This window comes from Garra rufa, chromosome 3 (genome assembly GCF_049309525.1).
Source record: "Garra rufa chromosome 3, GarRuf1.0, whole genome shotgun sequence".
In the NCBI taxonomy this organism is placed as follows: Eukaryota; Metazoa; Chordata; class Actinopteri; order Cypriniformes; family Cyprinidae; genus Garra; species Garra rufa.
Genome location: NC_133363.1, coordinates 52356550 through 52362923, shown reverse-complemented (window position 1 = coordinate 52362923; position 6374 = coordinate 52356550). Strand labels below are relative to the sequence as shown.

General features: G+C 35.1%; 1 long non-coding RNA gene across 1 annotated transcript; it reads right to left on the bottom strand.

Moving 5' to 3' along the window:
• Window positions 1–5155: 5155 nt before the first annotated feature.
• Window positions 5156–6368, bottom strand: LOC141331087 (uncharacterized). Its single transcript, XR_012355230.1, has 4 exons — window positions 6232–6368; window positions 6027–6104; window positions 5707–5942; window positions 5156–5622 (listed from the first exon to the last, which is right to left on the bottom strand). It is a non-coding gene; the product is annotated as an uncharacterized lncRNA (long non-coding RNA).
• Window positions 6369–6374: the final 6 nt, after the last annotated feature.

Here is a 6374-nt window from a genome sequence, read left to right as displayed (position 1 = left end):
TGGTTTTACCACTGTAACCGTAGTTTTACTGTGGTATTTGTAGTATAAGCACACTAACCACTAGCTTACTATGGTTTTACCCATGTAACCGTAGTTTTACTTTGGTATTTGTAGTATAAGCACACTAACCACTAGCTTACTATGGTTTTACCACTGTAACCGTAGTTTTACTGTGGTATTTTTAGTATAAGCACACTAACCACTAGCTTACTATGGTTTTACCACTGTAACCGTAGTTTTACTGTGGTATTTGTAGTATAAGCACACTAACCACTAGCTTACTATGGTTTTACCACTGTAACCGTAGTTTTACTGTGGTATTTGTATTATAAGCACACTAACCACTAGCTTACTATGGTTTTACCACTGTAACCGTAGTCTTACTGTGGTATTTGTAGTATAAGCACACTAACCACTAGCTTACTATGGTTTTACCACTGTAACCGTAGTTTTACTGTGGTATTTGTAGTATAAGCACACTAACCACTAGCTTACTATGGTTTTACCACTGTAACCGTAGTTTTACTGTGGTATTTGTAGTATAAGCACACTAACCACAAAGCTTACTATGGTTTTACCACTGTAACTGTAGTTTTACTGTGGTATTTGTAGGATATGCACACTAACCACAAAGCTTACTATGGTTTTTTGATTTTACGGTATACTATTTGTAAAGCACAGTAACCACAATGCTTACCACACTTTTAAAAAGTTTTTGTGAAGTAATTGTAATTCAGTATTTTTTTTTCTGTCTTGCAGTTATGTCAGATCACCTACTCCAGGAGCTCTTTTAAGTAGGGATGCACCGATACGAATCGGCCGATCACTTGCGCGTTTTGTCAGTAAAGCCGGTTCTGTAATCAGCGGTAAATGCCATCAGGTGCGTGATTTCACGTTGAGCCGTATATACTACACACAGCCGTTGTTCACTGACGAGCTGCGCACATTCACACTGATAATGAACATTGATTTGCGCAGCTCGTCGGTAAACAACGGCTGTGTGTAGTATATACGGCTCAACGTGAAATCACGCACCTGATGGCATTTACCGCTGATTACAGAACCGGCTTTACTGACAAAACGCGCAAGCATGATCGGCCGATTCGTATCGGTGCATCCCTACTTTTAAGAAGCCATCTCTGGTAAAAGCCATCACTGTATGAACTGTAATCCATAATTAATCTACACATAGTTTTGCTCTCTCTCTTTCTGTGATTTATCATGACATTTTTAAAATCTCATAATTTTGGCCATTTCTGTCAGAAAGCTGCTAGAATTAACAGGGAACTTGAACTCAAAGCTCCCAATGCTGATCTTGAAGAAGCTGTCAAAGAGGCTAAACAAGTCCTTCAATGATTCAATCTTTCACAGTAATGTTGAAGACATTTAGCTATAACTGATTTGCTTTAATCAACGCATCCTTATGTTAGGTGTTAATAATAACTTTCCTTACAGTCCTTCCTCTCAAATATTTTGGTCACAGATTTTGTTTAGCACATTGTCTCAACATGTGTGTATTTCTCTTTGTTTCAGGGTAAAGGGAAGACCAAAGGAAGGCCTGTCATGGGATTTGAATTGGGCCATGTTGTGCATTTATGGAAAAGACCAAAAGCAAAGGCAAACATTCCAATGGTATGTCAATGTTGGTCTGAGCACCTTGACTGAACTGTACTGCAATATCATATATCAATATATATATATGATATTGTACAAGTGTACTCAAACAAAATTCTCAGATTTTTCACTTTTACTTCTGTCATTGGCCATTGCCTCAACTCTCATGTTAATTGTGTCCATTGTAAGTAGTCAGAGTGTTTATACCAATCCAGTTCATATTAAGTCCATTGTATTCTCTCTATATTAACCTTTACAAATTGGCACTGCCTCTTCCTGTTCTAACAGTACATGATATCTGCCCACACCTCAGAGGCTCAGAGCCTTTTTTTTTCTATGTTGATTTTTATTTAACACATCTGTCTAAGAAGCACAAGTCTGGAAATGCTAGTTTATCTTGTCACAAATCAGATCATTGGTAAATTTTGCCAAATCAGATTGCTTAAAGCGGTTCATACCAAGAGCAAGAACAACAATAAGAACTATTTTAGCATCCACACCAACGGACGATAGCGTTCTGTTTACACGCTACAGTCATCTGCCATCTGTTGTCAATGTTTTTGTTGTTCATCATGTGATAAATTCTCTTTCTTCCTGTCTTGCAGGATTTCTCACAGACTACTTCTGTATATACATATACAGTGATAGTGACAGGAGTGACCACAGTAGAGATGGGAGTGTTGACTGTAGAGGAGAAAGTTAAATAATAATATTTTATGGGACATTCATATTTGTACTTAACTAGCACACTGTAAATACTGTTACATTTCTATTCCTTAAATTTATTTGTCTTTTACTATACTAAGTGCCTTTTTATTTTATTTATTTTATACATTTATTTATTTCATAATTTTACTATGTTTAATATGTTTATCTGTGCTGCTTTCTTGTTTTATTGCTGCTGGTCTTTTTGAGCTACCAAACAAATTTCGTTGTATAACTACAATGACAATAACGTATCTTTTATCTTTATCTTTATTTTTATATTTTAATTGTTATTAACCAATAATTTGTCTTGCATTTAGTCACAATAGAAGCAAACAACAATTACAGGAGAGATATATTTTTAAAGGTAATTGTAAAATATTGAAGTATTGTTCTAATCATTTTTTTTTGGCCTATTAGTTTGTTAAACATAAGCATTGAATATTATCTGGCATCTTAACGTTTTCTGTAAACAAATTCTCTTTTTATTTTTGAATATTAGACAATCTTTTTAAGGGGTTTTCTATTGCCTATTTTTTTAATTACCTCTATGCAAATGCATTTCAAATACAATCAACTACTTGTTTTGTCTTTTTTTTTTCTTTCGTAATGGCACAAACTGGAGAGAGAGAATGCTGTTCTGGGCACTGTTTATCTGTGAAAAGTTTGATGTCAATAAACATTGGGAAATGACTACAAAATGTGTGATTCATTATTTTATTCTTATAGTTCATCTGTCAGGTCTAAGAATTGCAATTTTGTAAGGTCCATTTACCCTTAATACACTGTAAATGTTACAGAAGCTAAATTAAACAGTAGGAAAAAGCTTCATGTTTAAATAATCATTAGAGGTGCATGTTTTTTTGTTTTGAAAGCAAATTAAATATTTTGAATTATTGTTCACAGCAATTTATATCTAAGTTTTGAGTTTAAATATTGTACATACATTTATATTAGTGTGAACATAATTTACAATGGGAACCATTATGCCCTTATTTAAAAAAATACAAATTATCCCAGTAATCAAATCTATTGCTGCATCAAGTTAACCAAACAATCCAATCTGTTGTTCCAGTTTTATGTTGAGTGGGGACAAATAAATATTTAACTGATTATCAATATATTTGCCACAAGAACCCGGAAGAACCTGTTATAAATGACCATATGTGGACAAGTAAGTGAGACGACTCTGCTCAATTGGGTTGCCATTTGGAACTCGCTGTGATTGGACTATCTTTTAATCCAAATGAAAAACAACGCTTAATGTTGCAAAGTCCGTGTTGCTCTTATTATTACATCAGTAATACCTTCAGTTAACAACGAAGTGTTGCTATGTTGTGAGAACTTCCTAATTTACAGAGATCCTAACCCTAACCCTAAGCAGATCTTAAACTACAAATAACAGCGCCATTTTTTCGTGTTCTATAGATAGAATGGAAGAGGTTTGTGGGTAATGTAGTTTAAAATGTTTAATATTAAAATAGTGGAAAATGCAATCTTTTTTGAACAAAGGTTTATCTAAACATGTTCATTGTGTAAATATCTATGACATATTTAAGAGGCAGGCTGAAATTTGTTTTTTTACTAAGATCACTTTTTAAAACACCTTTATACCACATTTCCATGTATGTTGGAAAACTGTGTCCAACATTATGTAATTAACATAGCATAAGTAGTTGTCCTGCCAATTTTCTCTTTGACATTATAATCAGACACTGATTTACAGCCATTTGAAATGTTAATTTTTTTGCTCTTCCATGGGACTCTACTGGGCCCCTGGAGATGGAAGGGCAGTAAAAACACAAATCTATTCTCATCATGGACAACACACTGTGCTGAGTCACATTTTTTAGATTGTCTTTTCAACAATTTGCCAATATGTAAGTTGCAAGTCATAGTTATCTTAGAATAAGAATAGACATTTCCTATTTGAATTGCGCTCCATTTATTTCATTAGATCAGGAGCAAGAACACAGTGATGACAGGAAATTAAGACACCAGTTTAAACAACCAATACATATTGTGACACTTCTTTGTACTATCACACAATGTCAGTGTGTCATTCAGTAAGAAAAGGTACAGACAGTGTGGTTTATGCAAAAGCCATACAATTCATTCAATGCAAAGGATCATAATATAAAAGACATCATTTGTATCTTTGTCAAATATTCCTCATCTTTGTCCTTTGTCCATCTTTGCAAAACATCAGTAATGTGCATGCTCATCTTATTTATTATACAGTACAGGATTCATGTTGATCTTTCCCTGGTCCATCACCCTCAGCTGTGCATAAAGTGCCTGTAGCAATATAGTCCATGCAGTCTCTTCTAAAGAATCTTTCAGCCTTCCCTTCATGTAATGAAGGTCATTAATATGACCAAATGTCACATCTTAATTAAAACACTCATGGTAATTATGTGTATTGTTAACTAAACGGTGTATTTACCAAACACCATTCCTAATAAAGAATATTTACCATACGTTATTATCCAATACATCACTAAGACAGATACAGTAACATATTAAGACAAATGATATTCAAGAGAAATAAAAATGCGTTATGTTAAAACCATGTTATTTTAACCAGATGAAGCTTCCCAAATGCATGCATGGTTAAATGTCTTCAGCATCATAGAATCACATTCAGTTTCCTGCTCATCATCAGAGCTCTCTTGGTTTTCTTCCTCTTGCTTATCCATATCCCTATCTTAATAATCCCCTTCCATGTCATGAACAATTTCGGTTGTTATTCATCACACTACAGTACAACTGACGGACAAAAGACGTGACCAATTCAAATCATATCACTTTATTTTCACAATACCATGATCATAAGTGTACAGGCGGTGACATTTTTTTGTGCAAACTGCAGCATGACAGTAAAGACAACAAATGTTCAATATATAGGCAACACACATATAAGGGACTCAATACAGGTAGAGAACAATATGGTAAATAGTATGCTATACAGAGATCATGAAATTAAAACAATCACAGTACGCATACCTTTGCAGCGCAGTGTGGAATGAATTAGTGCAAACAGAATGTCATGGTGCAGAATAGTGAGTTAGAGTCCAGACAGTGCATCTATTAGAGTGCTGTGCATATGAGCTTGATGTGCTGTGTATTGTTTCTGGTACAAGTTCAGTGCAGTCTAATTGCCTGTGGAAAAATGTGTCTGCTGGTGCAGGTTCTGCAATAACTTCTGCCTGATGGTAACGATGAGAGTAATCCATGGCTCTGGTGGCTGGAGTCTCTGATGGTCCTCTGTGCTTTCCTCACACACCAACTGATGTAAATATCCTGGAGGGACATAACATGTATTTAGGGTGTTGTAAATCAATAAACAATATATATTTTTATTTTTAATTGTTGCATTGGACTTACCATTGATTCTTGTTGGAGATATGGGCCAAAAGGATCCCTTCACAACTATTTTGCAGTTGTTCAGTTGAAACAGTAAACAGTAAACAGTGAAGTTTACTTTTATGGACCGTAACATCTGAGCTGTCACAGTAGAGTTGTTCAGGAATGCAGTCTTCATCGCAGTTAACTGGTGGTTTCAGGCTGCAATGCTGCATCTGGTGGCCATTGAATTGATATCGTCAACTGCCTTCATCCTCCTTCAAACAAACAGACAAAACAATAAGTCAACAATATTTCCAGAGAAATAGTGTTGATGAATAGGTGCAGGTGTCAGTACTCACCATATTTGGCCAATCCTGCCCAAATTCCAGATAATGGAATTGGAGATGATAGCACAGTTGATATGCCAATTCTAGGAGCTATAAAAAAAGAAGTGCATGTGAAAATGGTAACTGCTGTCTTTTGAGAGATTAACATCAATTGCTATACCCCATATAACCCTAGCCCATGTAACTACATTGCTTGATGTATTGCATACATACATACCAGTGGAAATGTGCAACTTTTCAGCTGTGTTTGGGCACAAGAAGACCATGTTCATTCCTCATTCATCAGGACTGGCTTGCTGGGACTGATTTTCTTTGCATTTTTTGGTCTTCAGCTTTAAAACAATACAATATTTATTGACC